At 38.3% G+C, this 20,344-nt stretch overlaps 1 long non-coding RNA gene across 2 annotated transcripts in view; it reads left to right on the top strand.

Annotated features, from left to right (window-relative positions):
- The window catches only part of LOC123593304, a 536,358-nt gene that overhangs the window by 169,567 nt on the left and 346,447 nt on the right, over window positions 1-20,344 (top strand). The window lies entirely within an intron of this gene.

Below are 20,344 nucleotides of genomic sequence, written 5' to 3'. Positions count from 1 at the left end.
AGTTATAAAGTACCTCAGGATGAAAATGTAAGATGTGACACAGTTTTCAATATAGGGACTTAAAAAAACAAAACCAAAATGAAACATATACCTATCCAACTTCACTGCAATTATTTTGATAGTGAATAGTCGATTTTGATTTTTTTGTGCGCCATGTTTTTAGGTATCTATTGCATTGCATCATCTAAAATTCTCACATGCATAAAACATGTGAGCACACACATGAGATATATGTACATGCATATATGCTCAGGTATGCATGTACTCATATGTATTGAAACATTTTCTGTTGAGATTCCTCAGCAGCCCAAGAGAATTTGAATTGTCTCTAAGGCACAATCACATACTTTCTTCCAGGTCATGTCCATAGGCAACATGAACACAAAGATTGCCCTCCAGAGTTTTAGAAAAAGATCTGGACGGTTCCCTGGATGGGAAAATAAATCAGGGGATGCTCAGTTTTGTTTGCATGAGAGTGAGGTGATTTGCAGGAACATCTCTTACTTCTTAATGTAGTCCTAGTGCATTTCTTTTCTTTTTAACCTTATTGTGATCCCTAACTGTCTAACAGGGTGCTTTTTTAAAGCATACACTTGGTAACATGCTACTTTAGACTAATAAATAACAGGCAGGAGGACCTCCATTCTCCAAGTCTTGGTTACACCAGTAGATGAAGCCTGTGTCAGGGATGTGCAAGTGCTTTTGTCATCATTGTCTGTTCTTCTTCTGGTCTTTATTTCCATGACATCACTGATGTGGCAATTGTGACAGTTGCTCAGCTGTCCACTCAAACAGTTGATATGGTCACTCTCATGAAGGTCAGTAATGATCCCCTAACCACCAGATCCAATGCCCTATTGTTGCTCTCCATATTCCCAGAAATCTCTGCTTCTCCAGAGGAAGCAAACAGTCAACAGAGGGAGGAAACATGAGTTTGGGAATGATGGAAAGTGAGAAGGAAAGTATATTTTTAAGGAGCCAGTAACCTGAGCTGTAAACATTGTAAGGCAGAGGGGCACCTGGGTGGCTCAGTTGTTTAAGCTTCAGATCCTTGATTTCGGCTCAGGTCATGATCTCATAGTTCATGGGATTGAGCTCCATGTGGGGCTCTGTGCTGACAGTGCAGAGCCTGCTTGGGATTCTCTCTCTCCCTCTTTCTTTGCATGTGTGTGTCTCTCTCTCTCTCAAAATAAGTAAATAAATTTGAAAAAAATGTAAGACAGAAATTAAGGAAGCCAGACTGTGTACCAAGATAGAGAAAGAAGATTGTGACAGGGGCTCTTTATTTCAAATTAGATACCCAGTAATAGGAATGTGAGTGCCAAAGCCTAGGGCTTGGGGACGGGGTGGCTTAAACTTCCTATCTCATGCCAGGACTGATCTAAGATTGGAGCATTGCTATCCAGAAGAAAAATATAATGCGGGCCTCAGATTTGAGCTACATATATAGTTTTCAATAGTTATCTAGTAGCTACATTTTTAAAAAGTATACAGAAATAAGTGAAATGAATTTTAATAATAGGCTTTATTTAATGCAATATATACTAAATATTATTGTTTTAACATGTGATCAGTAAAACATTATTAATGAGATTTTTACATTTTTTTCTCATACTAAGTCTCTGGAATCTGGGTTTATTTTACATTCATAGCATATCTCAATGTGGGCTAACCACACTTAAGTGCTCAAGAGCCATACTGGCTAGTGGCTACCCTGTTGGACAGAGCAGGTCTAGAGCCCAAGGAGCAAGACTCAGCTTGTGGGTGGGAGTCCAGGGGCCTTTGCTACAAGGAGGAGTGACTTGGACTTCTGGGGACTGGAAGCAGGAAGCCTGCTAGCTGCCAAATGAATTTCATGAAGGGCAGATCTTAGCCATGTCCTCTGATACACTCAAAAACATTTGCTATCAAATAACAAAACAAAAGCATTTTAACGTCCCCATATGGCCTATTGCAGTATCCAGATTCCTCATTGTGACATTGCAGGTCCTTCTCGGTGTCTACTCAACCTGTACTGATGGCATATCCTCCTTCCACTCTCCCCCGTCTGCAATCGTACCATCTTTGTTTTTTAAATACAGCAGGAGCCCTCTTTTGTAACACAGTTAGTTAACCATTTTATTGAGAAAAGTCATTGAAAGAAGGACATTATAAAAATGTATAAAACTTATATACACATTAAACATTTTTATACATGGAAGGTACACTGTACATTCATATGAGGAAGGGATAGGGCATCTCTTTAAGCATGGGTCATCTGACTGAAGTTCTTTATAACATTTCTTGAATAAACCTAGCTCATTACATGTAGTATGCTTTAAACATATTTAAAAGACAATCTGATTATAGATCTTCTTAGATTTTTACTATTTTCTCCAAAATCTTTGTAGTTGTCTTGGCCATATCTAAATTGTTAGCAAAAGTTTCTAGCATCTTACTTTTAAGGAGTCCTTCCAAAGCATTCAACTTAATTTGCATGGAAACAACTCTCTTTTCACATCATTTTGGTTTATGTACTATTTTTTGAAGACTTTCAAAAAAATGGTTATTTATTTTTGAGAGAGACAGAGAGAGAGTCGGGGAGGGGCAGAGAGAGGAGACAAAGGATTTAAAGTGGGCTTTGCGCTGACAGCAGAGATCCAGATGTGGGGCTCAAACTCATGAACCTCAGATCATAACCTGAGCCAAAGTTGGACACTTAATGGACTGAGCCACCCAGGCACCCCTGGTTTAGGTTCTACTTAATTAAATTATATATTACAATGACACGTACATCTGGCCTAAATAGGTTTTGCAAGAAACACAACTGGCTCTTGGTAGGCATACAACTCATTTGGGAGAAGTAGATGTGAACAGGTGTCTCAGGGTAGCTTACCAGTTCTGTGTTACCATAGGGTTTACAGAGGGAAGGGAGAATACTGGTTAATCAGATGAACTGGTTGACAGATTCTAGGGATTATTTTGTCAATTCTTGTTGGTCTGCTTTTCTCTTGCCCTGCACCTCCTCCTGGAATCCCTTTGTTTTCATCTCCAAACTCTGGCTGAAGAAAATCTTTGGTAAGCAGAATACTGGCTCCCAAAAGATATCCACAGTCTACTCTCTGGATCCTGTACATATGACAAAAGGGATTTTGCAGATGCGGGTAAGTTAAAGATCTTAAGACGGGGAGATTATCCTATATTATCTGGGTAGACCCAATGTAATCACATGGGTCCTTAAAAGCAGAGAACTTGGGGTGTCCGGGTGGCCCCATTGAGCATCCAACTTTTGAGTTTGGCTCACATCATGATTTCACAGTGGTGGGACTGAGCCCAGCATGGGGCTCCAAGCTGGGTGTCGAGCCTGCTTGAGATTCTCTCTCTGCTCCTCCCCTGCTCACGTTCTCTTTCTTTCTCTCTGTCTCTTAAAATAAATAAATAAATGAATAAATAAATGAATGAATGAATGAATGAATAAATAAATAAATAAATAAATAAATAAATAAATAAAGCAAGCAGAGAGCCTTTCCTGGTTGTGGTCAGAAGGACATTTCTTCTATGGAAGAAAGATAGAAAGAACTGCAGTTTGGTGCTTTGAAGCATGGATGAAGGCGCTATGAGCCAAGGAATGTTGGTGGTCTCTAGAAGCTGAAAAAGGGAAGGGAATGGATTTTCCTGAGTTTCCAGAAAGGAATATAGTCCTGCTGACACCCTGATTTTAGCCCAGGGAGACCCATGTTGGGCTTCTAATCTACAGAACTGTGAGATAATAAATTTGTGTTGTTTTAAAGCCACTGAGTGGTAGTTTGTTAGTAGAAATAGAAAACTAATACAAAATCTGTTCAGTTGTCCAAGCTCATTTCAGACTCCTCTGTGAAGATTTTCTGGATACCTGTGGTTTGGTGTGAACTTTTCCTCTTTTATACTTTGTATCCTTTTTATTTTGTGGACCTTAATTTCCTCATATTGTAGTCATCATTGCCTTTTGCTTAATCCAATACTGACGATAGGCCCTTGATCAGCAGGGACTGTACTTATTTTTGTATGATATATTTGGATAGTCTCTAGATTTTGTCCTGGGGTTAGTATAGACCTGTGCTGTGCAGTAGTGTAGCCACTAGCTACATGTGGCTATCTAAATGTAAATTAATTAAAATTAAAGAAAATTAAAAATTCAGTGTTTTAGTCTCATTAGCCACATTTCAGAAGCTCAATAGCCACATAGAGTTAATGGCTACTATATTAAGCAACACTGATATAAGGCATTTCCAATATATCAGAAAGTTCTATTGGATAGTATTGTTCTGGACTATTAGTTTTTGTATACTTGAACAATAATTCCTTGGCTCTTGTAAAGGTGTTTTTATGTAGATGTATTTGAGGGCAATTGTTATGCTCTCACCTTTCTTTTGAGAAGGAGGCTTTTGAAATACACATTTTCTCTGTATCAATCAGGGTCCTGGGTAGGTAAGCCAGGGCATTCCTTCACAGGAAGAGTCTTCAAGGACAGCAAGGTGTGGATAAGAATTTGGAGAACTAGCAAAAAATGTTGAGGCAGCCAGAGTTTAGCAAAGTGGGAAGATCTTACTATTTTGGGCTGACAGGCTTTTGGAGTCATGGGAAGTATTACCCAACAGGGCTGTGGTCCTAAAGACAGGCAGCCTCTAGCAGAAATGTGGCTGAAGCAGAGAGGAGTGGGGAAGAGCTTCTTCAACCTCTCTTTTCTCTTGACTACCAGTCTCCAGCCAAACCCAACCAGGAGCCAACCAGGAAGAAGCCTGGGAGAGAGAGTCCACAGGGTGAGCCTCCTATGCACATAGCAGAAGGAAAGGCAGAGACCAAATTGGGGCTGGAGGAACAAATAGAAAATAATTAGCACCATGGTTAAGGCCATTACACACATTCCTCAATTTAGAGATATTTATTTTAGAGGTAATTGATTTTAAAAAGTTTCCTTCTCTAGAGGGATAGCTATATTTCAGCACCACAAATAAGAATAATGCTCTTTTGGAGAGCCTGGGTGGCTCTGTTGGTTGAGTGTCAGACTTGATTTTGGCTCAGGTCATGAGCTTCCAGTTCGTGAGATCGAGCCCCACATCAGGCTCTGCACTGATAGTGTGGAGCGTGCTTGGGATTCTCTCTCTCTCTCTCTCTCTCTCTCTGCCCCTCCCCTATTTGTGTGCTCTCTCTCTCTCAAAATAAATAAATAAACATTAAGAAAAGAATCAAAAGAATTTCATAAGAAAAAAAAGAACAATGCCCTTTTGCTGTGACATTCTGGAAGATCTGAGTAAACTCTATAGTCCATATGAGGTCATTCGGGTTGCCTATCTGAGCTTCTCTTTCCCTGGGCTATGCCTCTTATTTTTATTTTGCTTTGTCCTGTTTTATTTTTTAATTTATATATAGTTTTTCAATTGTACTGCAAGCATTTGTGTTTACATTGTGAAATGAAGTGAGAATAAAACAAATAGATAAATGCCTATTTTTAGAAAACCTCAGAATCATCAAGCATTAAGTCTTGCCCACAGTTGGCTTGTTTGGTTAAGTGCAGACAAAGTCAACTAGGCAGATCAATAATTTATATGGTAATTTCTGTTTCTACCCATAGCTAATACTGATTGATCTGTTCAATATCTATTTCTTCTACCTGAGATGTCTGGATAACTTCTAACTTTCTACATCCTCAGAGAGCATAATAATGGGAACTTAATACCGAAACTCTGATAATGCAAGTGAAGTTTCAAGTGTATGAGTCACAAACTCAAAAAAGGAGTTCTTCCATCATGTCCTGACTGTTTTGGTGAGAGTCGGGGACTTTTATGAGACAATTTTACAGAACTCGGCAAGATGAAATAATACCTGCCTAAAATGAACACGTGGCTAGAGATTAACAATGTCATAATTTCAACTATTTTCACATTCCTTTTTTTCCTCCTCACAATGAACTGCTCCACTAAAGTCCTAGGTTCTTAGATACAAAGATGAGAAAAGACAGTTGAAAAGATTTCAGGCTTGGAGAAATCCTCTTTGGTTTCTGTGTTCAAGTTTTTAAAGTCTCATGTCTCAGAGAGATTCTGCTATTTTAAAAACTGTGAACATAGAACATTCTAGGAATACACTAGGTATCCACTCACTGCCTGCCATCTTGTCACTCCTAAGTTTTCTACAGATTCATTAAGTTGTGCTTTCATATTTCTTTCAGTTGTCCAGAAACAATGAAAATTATCAAATTCAGAAACTTACTAAAAATGATCAAAATCTCCCTTTAGTCATTTTCTTTTTGGCAACATATTCTCAGTTCCCTTTTCCCAGCTTTCTAATTGGTCATATATTATAAATAGGTTAGCATTTTGGATATTTACATTTTATTCCATCTGGTCATCATTCTTTTTCTTTTTAATTGGGGGCAAATTATATTTGATATATTTAATGGCAAGGCACTTTCTATAATAATATAGGTCTGTTTTTGGGGAACTCTGATAGAGTGTTGTGATTTATAATTCAGACTTGAGAGATGGAATATTTATAACAACTTGAATCTAGACTTAAGATAAATGTATATTTTTTAAAAATTACAAAAATACTTTTCTTTGAAGCAAAGCAGAGTTCTATTTTTTAATGGACTAATGAATAAAATACTTTTCTAGATTACAAAGTTACTTTTGTTTATAACTATGAAATATTTTATGCATAACCTCACTTATAATACTATTGGCACATCTCATATAATATTTCTTTATTGACAATTTCAAATCAAATGATTAAATTAACTTTTATGTTTTCAGTTTTGCTCTGAATGGAATTTCCTGTTATTAAATTCTAAGAAAAGAGTGTTTCTTTGTTTCAGCCTGTTTATAGGAAGCCTTAAAAAATTGAGGCAGAGAAAATCATCAACATTAGAGTACAGTGTGGTAAATCCTCAAGTTTCCTGGGAAGTAATGGCCTCTACTCTGTCAGGCAGAAAGAGAAAACCTTCATCTTTAGGAATAGAGCTGTAAAGAGAAGGAGAAAGACGTGCTCGAAGCTCATTGACTTTTGCCCAATTATGTTTTTTTCCTGAGCTAACATTAGTAGTGATACCTACTTCAAATGTTTTCCTCTATTATCTTCATAGACTTGTATGAACTAAAATTTCTCCCCCACCCCCCCAGATTGTGATGATTTGCAATGAACTAGCAGAAGACATTGGGTTTGCTGATATATGATGATTTCTTTTGACTTACAAAAGTGGTTCAAACTACTATTATAGAGTATTTCTTACAAAGACTAGGAAAAAAGAGTTTGTTTTTTGCTTTGTTTTGTTTAGGAGACTTACCTACCAAGAGGGATTTTAACTGAATATAGGAGAGGAGAGTAAAAATGCTAAATGTAAGAGCAACACAGATTCCAATAGATGGGGCCTCAAAGATGCCAATGGGAGACAGTGCTCAGTAATTCTCAGGGGAAAAATAACAGGTCAGGTGCTCATTTCCATACCAATGCACATAAAATGTATAACTAATATAGTAACCTTGAAAGACAATACATAGTAATTTTGTAAATACAGGTACCTGTCCCTCCAGGTTGATATCACATTTGTAGGGTCTGAAATAGCTGCTGGGAGTTGAAGCTAGTTAAACAATCTTCTACACCAATGGAGATTTCCCTCCTGTTTGACCTTGCTACATTAACCAATTCTTATTGGTCAACTATATGATCAACCAATCTGTATTTCTCTTTCTGGTACATAAGTATGTTATGAGGCACTTAGTCAGATATAATGCTGAATGAGATACAAAACTTTATATCTGTGGTCTTCTCCTGTATCAGAAAAGTAGATGAGATTTGTTCTATCTTGTTCTTGGTGAACTTATGCATGCTCATGTTCCACTCTGTTCAAAGTACAACTGCCATCTGCTAACGCCTTCCTGGCTGCTAAGGGATTAAGTCCCAGCCCTAGTATTTGACCAGTTTATTCTCTCCCAAGACCGCTTAAGCTGACTTTTGCTCTTTTGGGGTTTGCAAAATCAAAAAAATTTCCAAAATAATTACATGAGCCAAAGAAGATGCAGTACTTTTAATCAAAAGGACACTACACAGTTAAGGAATGCCATATAAGATAAACCAGCAATGCCTCAGTAGACACTCAGGACCTCTTGAGAACTCCATCTCTGGCAGCAAGAGTGCAATCAAGAGAAGGACACCAGGGATGACGCTGTGCTTTGCTGATGGAGTGTTTGTGGATCTATACTACCTAGAGCCAGAAAAGTCAGCAAATTTCTTTTATGTGAGTCAATTCTATAGTTTTTTTTTTTTTTCACAACTGGAGGGTTGTCATTTCTAGCGGCTTGAAATACAATGGCTCTTCTAATTATTCAAAATGAACAAAGGGGAATAAATGCAGCTGTGGGCTGGCCTCAGACAGCAGGGAAAGTGGACAGTACCCACTGCTAATGGAACATTCACTGGAGTCATAATTTGGTGCAAAAGTAAGAGGTAGTTAAGACTATCTATGAATGAAAGGTTTAAGGAAACAGGACATCCTTTTTCTTTATTACTGTTTTTTTCCTGAGATTTATTCTCTACCCAATTATATTTTTGGACTGATATCTATGTTTTTCCTGGTTATGTGGAAAAGGGAAAAGGGTAGAAGAGACATATCCTAGGCATTCAAAATGCCAAATTGCCATACGTGCATGTGTGTGTGTGTGGGTGATAGATATGTATGTACTAAATTTTAAACATGCCTTCTGAACTCTTCTGGAATTCTTACTCGTTGCTGATGACCACACCTTTATTTTCTAGTACTTTCAAACAAAAATACATGTTGTCATCCTCTGCAGGAGCTGGTTACTTTTACAGTTTCTCTTCCCTTTTTCATTTTAGCCAGTTCATGTACTGAAATGGCTTTATTTTCTGTCTCCATTTCCTTACAGAAGGGCAGATCCCAATGTTTATAAACTTACATGGTCTTGTGTAGCCTTGTTCAATACCTTTCTCCAAACAAGATACCTGTTGTCCTGACTGTCCTTCATTGGAGAAGGTGAATTAGTGCCCTGCTGCCTGGCTGCCATGGGGGAAGCGTAACTTGAACCACCCTTATTTAGCTGTGTTGAGTTCAGTGGGGATCACCAGTATTTCCCAGATAGGATCATTTTATCAGAAATGGTCTATTGGCTGAATGAAAAGGCAACTCTGTTTTCATAGCAGCCAAGACTAGTTTTCTGAAAGTGATTTACTGTTATAAGAACCCTTGATCCATATTTCCCAATAAGCTATGCTGTTTTAAAATATTTGCCTTCAAATTTACCCAAGCTCAAGATAACAGTGTTTTATTTTTAATTCTATCCCCAAATAAATGTGTTTTTCCCCCTCCGCTTTCACATACAGAGTTTTATGAGGTGGAGAAAGGACCCAGTATCTTGACAAAAAGAAGCCCCTCTACAAATAAAAGACACACAAAAAAGGCATTTTAACCAACCAAACAAAAAATGCCATTGCACAACTGTGATTCTCCCAGGGAAACTTGTACTTGTTAGGTGCACTCTCTTGAAAATGACATTAAGGAAGGTTCACACATCCCTGGTAGTTCAAGTGGGGCTTAGCTCTTGGCATGATTAGCAAAATGGGTTTTCCAACACATTTATTTTGGGGACTTTTTTCACCCAGGAGTCTTTAATCTGATTGCCAGATCCTTCCCTAATTTCATTGTTCTGTGTTTTTTCTCTTTTGAGGACGCTAATGTGTAAAATTTACAGGCACATTACTCAGCTTGGCAAGTGTGGGGGGAAAATGACCATTTCCTGACATTCACTTTTTAAGGAGATTTGCCTGTTGTCCTGTTTGACTGCACTGGCATTCTCCCTATATGTTGCTCCATAGCATAACATCTAAGAAACCCTTCATCCTAGAAGATAATATTTTATCCAAACACCTTCTTGGTGTAGCTGTATACATAAAACTTCAGGGTCTATGCCATGGTACACTTTTGATATAAGAGCAAACCTGCTACCCTTGTCCTCCCTTATTATGTTAAACCCTTTTTTTCTCCCTAGCAGTGACTTCCTCTTCTGAGACTAAAATTAAAACTCTTCTGTATCTTCCTTCTGAATTCAGGTTGACTTGACTGAATATAGACAGAAAAAGACTCATGGGTTCATACAGAACCTGTGCTGTGTATCACTGAAAACAGTTTTCTCTCCCTAGTGCAGATCCCTTGACTATATCACCGTTCAGTGGTTCCCTCTTTCCCTCAAACTCCCTCATACAAACTAGTCTGGTGTCCTGTCTTTTGGCTCAAGACATTAGCCATTGCTGCTCCTCTCCAAGTCCACATGTCCACCTTGTTATCTTTCCATCGCTAGCTAAGTGCTACTTTATCCACACAACTTCTCATGAGCCTCCTTGTCCCCCAAATGAAAGTAATCTTTTCCTTTTCAAATTCTTTAGCACTTTGTCTATGTTTTTGCCTTAGGCCTCTGAGCATTTTCTCTTTGTTCCTATAGTTATTGTACTGCATGGTTTCTGTATTAGAAGATAAGGTATTCAAACAGGAACCATGACTGATTCTCTTTGTATCTGCTCTGGTTTCTGGCACAGATCTGACATATAGGAAGTGCTCTGAATACTGAATGCCCATGAAGAAATGAATAAAAGGAGCAAGTCAGCCCTTCCTTGGAGCTTAGCATTAGGCTTGATTAATCAGTAAGAGATGGATTAGGATCAGCTGTCTTTTTTTAATGTTTATTTATTTATTTTGAGAGAGAGAGAAAGAGCTCGAGGGGGAAGGGGGGGGGTGGGCAGTGAGAGAGGGAGAGAAAAATCCCAAGCAGAGCACATAGCCCTATGTGGGGCTTGAACTCACAAACTGTGAGATCATGACCTGAGCCAAAATCAAGAGTCGGATGCTTAACTAACTGAGCCACCCAGGTGCCCCGGATCAACTGTCTTTATTGAGGTCTTATGTAGTAGGAATGAGCTTAAACCAATGGGGGGAGGGATTCTGTCTCAACAAAATTCAAGGTGTGGAAGCCCATCAGTCAAGGTCCAGGATCCTTTCTTTACTAGAGAGGCTTAGAATTTCCTTCCTTAAAGTTTTTAAGGTAGACTTTGGAGCTATACATGTGGGTAGGTGGGACATGAATGGGGAAATTAGAACTCTCTTCTGGATTTAGTGTTGTTTGTAGGAAAGCAATCCAAAGCAGGAATTTCCACAAGTCAAAAATCATGGCCCAAAAGATGCTAGAGGGCTCCCAGGAACGAATGGGAAGCTTGACTCTACTTTGGAGAGATAGCATGTGCGCTCTCTTAAACATTGAATAAAGTGAAAAATAAAAATTATTAATGATGCCAGAATAGCAACCCAGTTCTAGTATAATGCTTATGGCCCCAACCCCTGAAACTTCTCAGAACATGCCTTGAAAAACCTCCTATCCAAGAACACATACTTCTCTGGTAGGATGCTCAACTTTGGATTAGGTACGTAAAATCTCTCCCAGTCATTGGTTTTTTTGTTTCCAGGAGTCTCCACCATAGTCATATCTTCCAGTAGGCACATTGATCTTTTTCCTCAAATCTATCATGTTGGTGGAATTGTTACTTTCTCCCCAAAAAAGCCCAAATCCTGCTCTTCTTTGAGTCCTCCTCACACTTGTCTCCCAACCAAACATTTCTAGGTTCAGGTCCTACTTCTTTACCACTTTTCTTGAGAGTAGTGACTAGCACTGACTTATTTTTGATTCTCAAAGTGGCAAAGGCAGTGCCCAGCACACAGAAAGTCTTGGACTATGACTTCACTGAGGATACAGACTATGTCTCATTCAGCTTTATGATACCAGCACTCAATGTTGAGCTCTGATAAACATGTGTTGAATTATGAAGGAATTGATCACAATGTACTTTGAGGAAGGTATAGTGCATCCTGCTTCCAGTTTTCTTTTCTTTTCTTTTCTTTTCTTTTCTTTTCTTTTCTTTTCTTTTCTTTTCTTTTCTTTTCTTTTCTTTCCTTTCCTTTCCTTTTTTCTTTTCTTTTCTTTTCTTCTCTTTTCTTTTCTTTTCTTTTCTTTTCTTGAAGTATAGTTGGCGCACAAAGTTACATCAGTTTCAAGTATACAACATAGTGATTCAATAACTCTACACTTTTTGCTGTGCTCACCAAAAGTAGCTACCCTCTGTTGCCATATAACACTATCATAATAATTGACTATATTCTTATGCTGTCCCTTTTGTCCCTGTGATTTATTCCATAACTTGCTTCTCATTCCGTTTCAAAAAGAGACAGTATGGAGTCAAATGGATGGTTAAAATGTTGACTCTTCTATTGTCTAGTTAGGCCTTGGGCTTATCACTATTCCCTGGATTTCAGTTTTTTGCTTTCATGAGAAGAAAAAGTTAAGTGTTAGATCTAATTGTGTGTGTGTGTGTGTGTGTGTGTGTGTGTGTGTGAGAGAGAGAGAGAGAGAGAGAGAGGGAGAGAGAGGGAGAGACAGAGACAGAGAGACATAGACACACAGAGAGAGAGACAGAGAGACAGAAACAGAGAGAAAGAGATGAAGAGAGAGAGAGAGAGAGAGAGAGAAAGAGAAAGAGAATTTCCTTGGGGAAAGAGAAATAATGTTTCTTACAATTAGTCTTCATTTATATAAATTACCACAGGGTGATACCAAGGCCAAGAAAAGTTGAAGTTTAGAGTTCAAAGAGGTCCTTTTATCTCCTGAAGCTTGAAGGAGGATTGATTTATGTTTGCAGCTTTAACTTGGCTCCACAATCTTGGGATCTAATAATGATAAATCACATTAACAACTAAACTCATCCTTTATTGTTTACAAAGTACCTTTGTTTGCCAGTTTCTTTCTTTTTGTCTGTCTCTCTGTCTTTCTTTCTTTATTGTTTTGCTACAGATATTTTCCAAGCACTTTCAAATCTTTAATCTTTTCATTGGAACTTTGTAAATAACGTGTGAGGTAGCTTAGGTAGATATGGTTATTATAGTTTTTAATTGCATTTTAGTTTTAGAATTAAATAGCCTTTTAATTAAAAAAATATTTTTATTATGAAAACACTCTAACCAGCCTTGGTTTAGAATCCTAGTTTGCTTCTTATTAGCTGAATGACCTCTGGCACATCATTCAATCTCTCTGAAACGTGGTCCCTCATCTGTGAAATGGAGTTAAGAGTGGTGGCTACTACACAGGTTTGTTGTGAGCATTAAATTAGAACACATATTGTGCTTAAATCAGGAAATGCGAAAGTAAAATAGCTATTATTTGATGATTTCTCGACAAGGGGAGATAGAACACCCATATTCTTTCCTAAAGTCTTTTAGGTTGCAGGGCAGCCTTAGCACCATTCATTTTTTATAACATGGGAAGTAAAAGCTTTCAGTTCTATGAAATTTGGGTTTAATGTTAGTGTTGGATTTGGGAGGTTTAACTGAGGCTCCTTGATTACCATTCCTCCTGGAATTTTTTTGTTCTAGTTTTACTTTTTTCTGCTGTTGAGCTGAAACACGGAGCCAACAAACTTTAAAGAGTTGAATCTCTCATACCATTTTCAAGATTCATGTAGGCTTTCTCTTTGCCCATTTTATATTGCCATCTGTACCCTGGGTCACTCCTGAAACAGGAAGAAGTTCATAAAGGTCCTTTTACTTTTCTATGGATCATGATCTCCTTGATGACATGGTATTTCTTGGCTGGCACAGATCCTGACACTTGTCCAAGTACAGTCTTGGTCCAATTACCTTTGTATGATTCCTAAAAAGCAACGATTAAAAAGTTTTAAAAATGCTATTAGCGTTGTGTAGAGCAAAGATGGAAGAGGCAAAAGGTGTTGCTACCAAAGTCATTATTGGCTCAGGATGAGATTCTGCCTTTGCTACTTGCTACTCAGAATGTGGCCATTAGACCAGCAACAAGCTGGGAGCTTGTAAGAAATTCAGAGTCTCTACCTCACAACAGACCTACTGATTCAGAATGATCAGATTCTACATTTTAATAAGTTTCTCAGGGGAATCTATGCCCAGTACAGTTTGGAAAATACTGCTCTAAAAGATAGGTCCCCAGTTCAACCCAAGCCATGCCCAAAGGATACAATGGCAGACTGGCTGTGCTCACCAGATTAATTCCCATACTGGCTGTTATTATCTCACCTGATTCTTGAGGTTGTTTCATTTTACTGTTTTGATACCTGTTCACGTCACAGTCTTTCCATTTATACCATTTTGGCAACCCTCAAATATAACTTTGAGGGGTGCCTGGTTGTCTCAGTTGGTTAAGCATCCAACTTTGGCTCAGATCATGATCTTGCAGTTTGTGAGTTCGGCCCCACATTGGGCTCTGTGCTAACAGCTCAGAGCCTGGAGACTGCTTTGGATTCTGTGTCTCCCTCTCCCTCTACCCTTCCCCTGCTCTCACTCTGTCTCTCTTAAAAATAAATAAATATTTAAAAATTTTTCCAAAAAGAATAACTTTGGGGGTACTTGACTTCTCTGCTTTGCTTCCCACTTAACAATAAGCATGGTTTTCTTGTAGGTTGCTGACTATGAACCCCCCCGCCCCATGTCTATCTGCTTTCAGGGGCAACTCTCATTAAGCACTCCCTCACTACTTCCTTGCTTAAGCCATAGTCTACAGGACTTTTCAAAAGGTATGGATTAAAATGTGTGTGTGTTTTGGGGCGCCTGGGAGGCTCAGTCAGTTAAGCGTCCAACTTCGGCTCAGGTCATAATCTCACAGTTCATGAGTTCAAGCCTCGCATCGGGCTCTGTGTTGCCAGCTCAGAGCCTGGAGCCTGCTTCAAGTTCTGTGTCTCCCTTTCTCTGCCCCTCCCCACCCTGCTCACACTCTGCTTTCTCTCTCTCTCAAAAATAAATAAACATTAAAAAAATTAAAAAAAATTGTGTGTGTGTGTGCACGTGCAAATATAGCCGGATATACTGAGCCCCAAAGGAAATGTACAATCTATGAATATGGTGATAACTATTTTAAGGAATGGTAGCTCTTCTGTCCTGACTAGACCTTCTTCTTAAATGTGTTTGCTATATTTGCCATACATAATTTTTATGAAATAGGACTTCTACGACTGATGCCCTTACACAGAAGTTTTAACATTCGATTCTGTTTTTCTTAAAACACTCGCCAGGGAGAGACACGATTCTTAAAAATTTTATCTTCTGGGGAGAGAGCTTTTGAATGTGTTCTGCACTAAGATTTTTTTGTGTGTACTGCAAAATACCAAAAGGAAATAAATTCAGTGCAAAGAAATGAGGAGCATAATGACCTTAGATGTTTTCATCATATTTTTGAAATATTCTTCCTCCCTTTTGTAAGGTTTCATAGTGAAATAACACCCTTGTCAAAATGTCTAAGCACTCCAATAATAGGTGATGGAGAAATGGTGACAGAGAGAAAGCAGGTGCTTTTAGCACATGAATATAGCATCCAGGCAAAGCTTTCCACTCTTACCTGCTTCATAAGAGTAAATACTTTACAACCACAGTCTTGATGAAAGTAAGAATGACTGTGAATAATGTCCACTTTCTCTGGGAGAGACTTTTAATTTTAATATTATTAAAAATGAGATTTCACCTATTTTTAACTTTCTCTTTGGTTACCAAGGTTGTTGTTTGAACCCTGGCAGGGGAAAAAAATCCTGTTAATGACTATTTATTTAACATGTGCTGATGAGCTAAGAAATATTTTCTTCCAATTTGGAAACCTTGATGTATATGGGAAAGAAGTTTGTATTGATGCTGGTTCATATCTCTGTCATTTAATTAGAGCTAGGGATGTCAAGTGATCTGGTGCTCCCATCAAGACTTACTGCTTTCTTGTCCTTTTCTCCCAGTGCAATGATATGTAGTTATATTCAGATTAAATAAGGTAATGATAGAAAAATACTTGCAAACTGTACACTGCCATATAATGTTTTTCTGTCCTGTAAAATTGACTGTATAATCTGATGAAGACGTTTAAACTAAAATGCCCTACTAGGTGATCATGGGTTAATACATAAACTGTCTAGGTAAAAGTTGCTTTGTGACTGACACTTGCAATTTATTGCCCTAAGGAATTAGAAGCGAGTAATGTGGAGTTTTCTTTGCACCGAGGTGCTGTATTTGTTCAGGTGCTGTATTTGCTTTTTGTTCAGGGTGGTTTGTCTTCTCACCCCAGGAATCAGGACTCCAGCAGTTGCTTGGCTCTACTCTCTCAGTAGAGTGTCTGGGCATAGGGCATTGCTTGAAAGCACATGGCTTTGACAAAGCCATTTCATACTTTCGATTAAAATTCTTGATACATTTGATTTCTAAAGTTTTCTAGAGTATAACAGTAAGTTATGGTTTAGAACTGTGCCATCCAGGGTGCTTGGGTGTCTCAGTCAGTTGAGCGTCTGACTTCGGTTCAGGTCATGATCTTGACATCAGTCTTGCTGCTGTCAGCCTGTTAGCACAGAGCCCGCCTTGGATCCTTTGTCCCCTTCTCTTTGCACCTCTCCCACTTGCGCTGTCCCAAAAATAAATAAATATTTTTTTTCAAAAGAGAAAGTTTTCATGGCAAATATCTCTCTCCCATTTTTCTCACTTCATAGGGGCAGGGCTGCTTCATCCCTTTGGGCTTCTTTGTTCTTATCTAATCTTGGAGTGAGCAAAATTCCTGCCAATTTTAGCCACTGCTCTTAAATTGGTTCATTGCATTTTTTAGTGAAAACCTGCAGGCCTTTTCAGGAGGCTTCTGTTCTCAGTTACATCCTGTGTATCCTACTATTTTTTCTTGCAGAGATCCAGTGATATGCAGGCCTTGACTCTTGTAGATTTGTCCCACCCACTTGTATTTAAGGGCTCAAGAAGACACCTGTCACCTAGTTTTGCTGTAAATGTTGTCTATAGATTTTGGTTTTTTTGTTTAGTTACTCTGTATTTATGTGGATATTGAGGAATATCCAAAAATGAACCTGCCACTATCATGTCCATCTTCCCAGAATTCTCCCTTTCTTTCTTAATTATATGTTAGAAGCTTTTTTGCATAATTGCTATGCTCAAAAGACCAGCTTTGGGGTTTATTTACCAATTCTGAGTACTGGCTATATAATATTTTTTATTCTTTTATCTTTGTTATTCTCTTTGATGTTTATTCCTTTTTTTATTTTTAAAAGTTATACTGTTGCTATTTTTCTAGATTTTAAATAATAGAGTAGTTTTTTTTTTTCCCCATCTTTACTGTTACATATTGAAATATTTAAGACTGTGCTCTCTTTTTTTGAAAATTGTTTGGGAATTTCATATAATTTTTTATTTATAGTTTTCTCATCTTTATTTAAAAAATTATCTGAAATTATTCATATTTCTTTTTTAACAATTACTTACTGAAGTGATTTTTAACCTTCTAAGAGGCTGGGCTTTTTTTTTTAAACTTTTGTTATTAATCTATAATTTTGTTAAGTTACATTCAAAAGTACAAGTTTTGAAGCTTTGGTTTTGGAACTTTGAAATTTTCTCTATATCCTAATGTATCATAAATTATTGTAAGTAGTCTATAGGTCTTAGAATACAAAGTATATTTTCTGTTTGTATAATATTAAAGTGTATAATTTATAAAATTGTGTATTACATCGATTTTGATAAGTAGATTGATCAGCATCTTTATATCCTTGCTTATTCTTACTTTTATCTGTCAAAGACAGATGCTTTAGCATTTCTGAATATAATCATGTACCTTTCATTTTTCTCTTTGTATTTCTAACAATTTTTGCTTTAACTGTGTCAGTGCAATATTATTTGACATATCAATGTTCATGACAATTATATTTTCATTGTAAGTTAAACCCTCTACCAATATAAAATAATGGTCTCTCTTGCATTTGCCTGATAGTCGATGTTATCTGATAGCGGGGCGCCTGGGTGGCTTAGTCAGTTAGGCATACAACTTCAGCTCAGGTCATGATCTCATAGCTCCTGAGACAGAGCCCCTCATTGGGCTCTGTGCTGACAGCTCAGAACCTAGAGCCTGCTTCGGATTCTGTGTCTCCCCCTCTCTCTCTGCCCCTCCCCCACTTGTGCTCTGTTTCTGTCTTTCGAAAATAAATAAATATTAAAAATTTTTTTTCAATGTTATCTGATAGCAATATTGTACTCATGTTTTATGCTTGTGTGCATTTACATAATATTCCTTATATTTTTGTGTTGATTTATTTTAAGATATATTTGGTAAATAGCAATTATTAGATTTTGTTATTTGACCCAATCTGAGTTGAATAAGGGTTGTAAGTCATTTAAATATTTTTGTTAAAGCAGATATATTTTACACATGTTTTTTTGTATTTTGTTTCATTAACTTTTTTTTTCTACTTTCTTCTTACATTTTAGAGGGTCATTCTCTATACATGGTACATAGTTTCTTTTAGCTTCTCCATTGTTTTGGGAAGTATATATTTTATTTGAAATTTTACAGTTCAGCACCTTTGATTTCTTCTGGCTTCCTTGTTCTCTAGCAAATCTACAGATATGAAGGAAGGACTCAGAACATTATTTATAATGTACTGTAATTTCATCAGCATTGTTGCCAAGTGCTTTATGTTAGTCATATCTTTTAAAACCCATAAAAACCTTGTGCAAGAGATACTTTGTGCCCATTTCACAGATGAAATAACTGAGACTCAGAAAGTCAGATAATTTGCCTCTGATTGAATGACCTGAAGGTGATCCCATCCAAATCTGGTTGGCTTCATAACCCTTGATCTTTCCACTGTAGGATGCTGAGACTGAGATTTGAATCTTGGGAGGTTGCTATTTTTGGAAGATACCACCCCCTAGTTTGCTGCATCAGCTGTGGTATAGGAGGAACTTTCTGTTCTCCTGGGAGGGGTGTGTGTATGTGTGTGTGGAGGAGGGAAGGTAACAAGATTCTTCCTATTTCCTAGTGTGTGAGACTCACTCATTTTGTTCTAAGGAATATAAGTTATTGCTTCTTTTAGAAAAATGGGACTTTCCCATCATGGTGAGAACTGGAGGGAGAGCTTCATTCCCGTCTTTACCACTTTTTAGATTACTGACGTTGGTTTTAAGTCCCTGCCTCTTTGGAATGATTTTCTTATTTGTTTCATACTCAAGTGTATTCTTGACTATTGTTCTCCTCACAAGCCATGGAAGAGATATTTCTTCAAGAGCCTTTACTGTGACTGCTAGTGGGGAGGGGGCAGGGGAAAATCATTTGTATTATGCACCATTGTTCTCCACCTCCAGTAGGAAGAGAAACAGGACCACAACAGAAACCTTCTCTTCTGGCTGTACAGTAAGCTGGTTGACTTCTGTGGCCCACTACTCCCACCCCCTAGAAATTTCCCTGAATGTTGCCACAGAAAACCGCTTGTCCATTCAGTTCCTCATCCGGCAGACAAGCTGATTTTAACCCTGCCTGGTGACTCTCCTTTCTTTGCTGTTATTCCTGTTAACCTGATGGTTTGCTAGTAAGTAATCCTAATGAGTCGAACAGGGATCTCTTGACCCTTTGGTAAACATGACCCTGGGTGTGAGCATTACACTTCAGTCTCTCTGTCTTTCTCCACTGTAGACCAATACCTTTGCAATGAGCTGATAGGCAGGTGCACTATTACAAGATGAACATGGGCATTCCTATTCCTTCAGGTACTCCTTCAAAAAAGGCCTTCTGGGAGAACTGACCTTTGAGTGCCAACCAGATCTGAAGAATGAATTGAGGAGGCAAAATGGCTGGGGAGTGGGGTGGGCAGCACAGGGAGGCAGACAGGAACGGGGAAGGGTGTGTTGGACCGAGGCAACTCCTGCCCCTCAGGATTGTGGGGATTCTTGAGGAATATGAGACACTCTTGACAGTGGATAGGGCTCCACCTAGGTATTTACTGTAGCTACTACTCCTGTGTGTTTGTATATCCAGAGGAAATTATGATTGGTATGAAATTTTAGCTCTAGAATTTTTGAAATGAAAAGGGTCTCTTTTTTGAAAGTTTCATTCCTTCCTTTCTTCGTTCCTTCCTCCTTCCTTCCTTCCTCCCTCCCTCTTTCCCTCCTTTCTTCCTTCCTTCCTTCCTTCCTTCCTTCCTTCCTTCCTTCCTTCCTTCATCAAAAACTTCCATGAAGCACCTGTCTTGTACTCTCCAGAGTTGGACTGGGCCCTGGTGGGAGGCTGGGCTCTGCTCAATTTCCTACTCCATGCTTGTGTGTTCAGCTTACCAGGTGGACCCTCAGTCCAGAGGGATCAAAGCAGAGAGAGGGCAAAGTCTCAGAGGCAGGCCTGGCTTCCAGTTCAAGAGCGTGAGACTTCACTGGTAGTAATTTTCTCTACAGACATGCCCTTGCTCACATGGAAGGGGAGGCTTGTTGAGAAGAGGCAAGAATTTTCAATTCCTTTTA

This window comes from Leopardus geoffroyi, chromosome D4 (assembly GCF_018350155.1).
Source record: "Leopardus geoffroyi isolate Oge1 chromosome D4, O.geoffroyi_Oge1_pat1.0, whole genome shotgun sequence".
In the NCBI taxonomy this organism is placed as follows: domain Eukaryota; kingdom Metazoa; phylum Chordata; class Mammalia; order Carnivora; family Felidae; genus Leopardus; species Leopardus geoffroyi.
The sequence above is the reverse complement of the archived record's forward strand: the minus strand, read 5'-3'. Positions and strand labels throughout refer to the sequence as shown.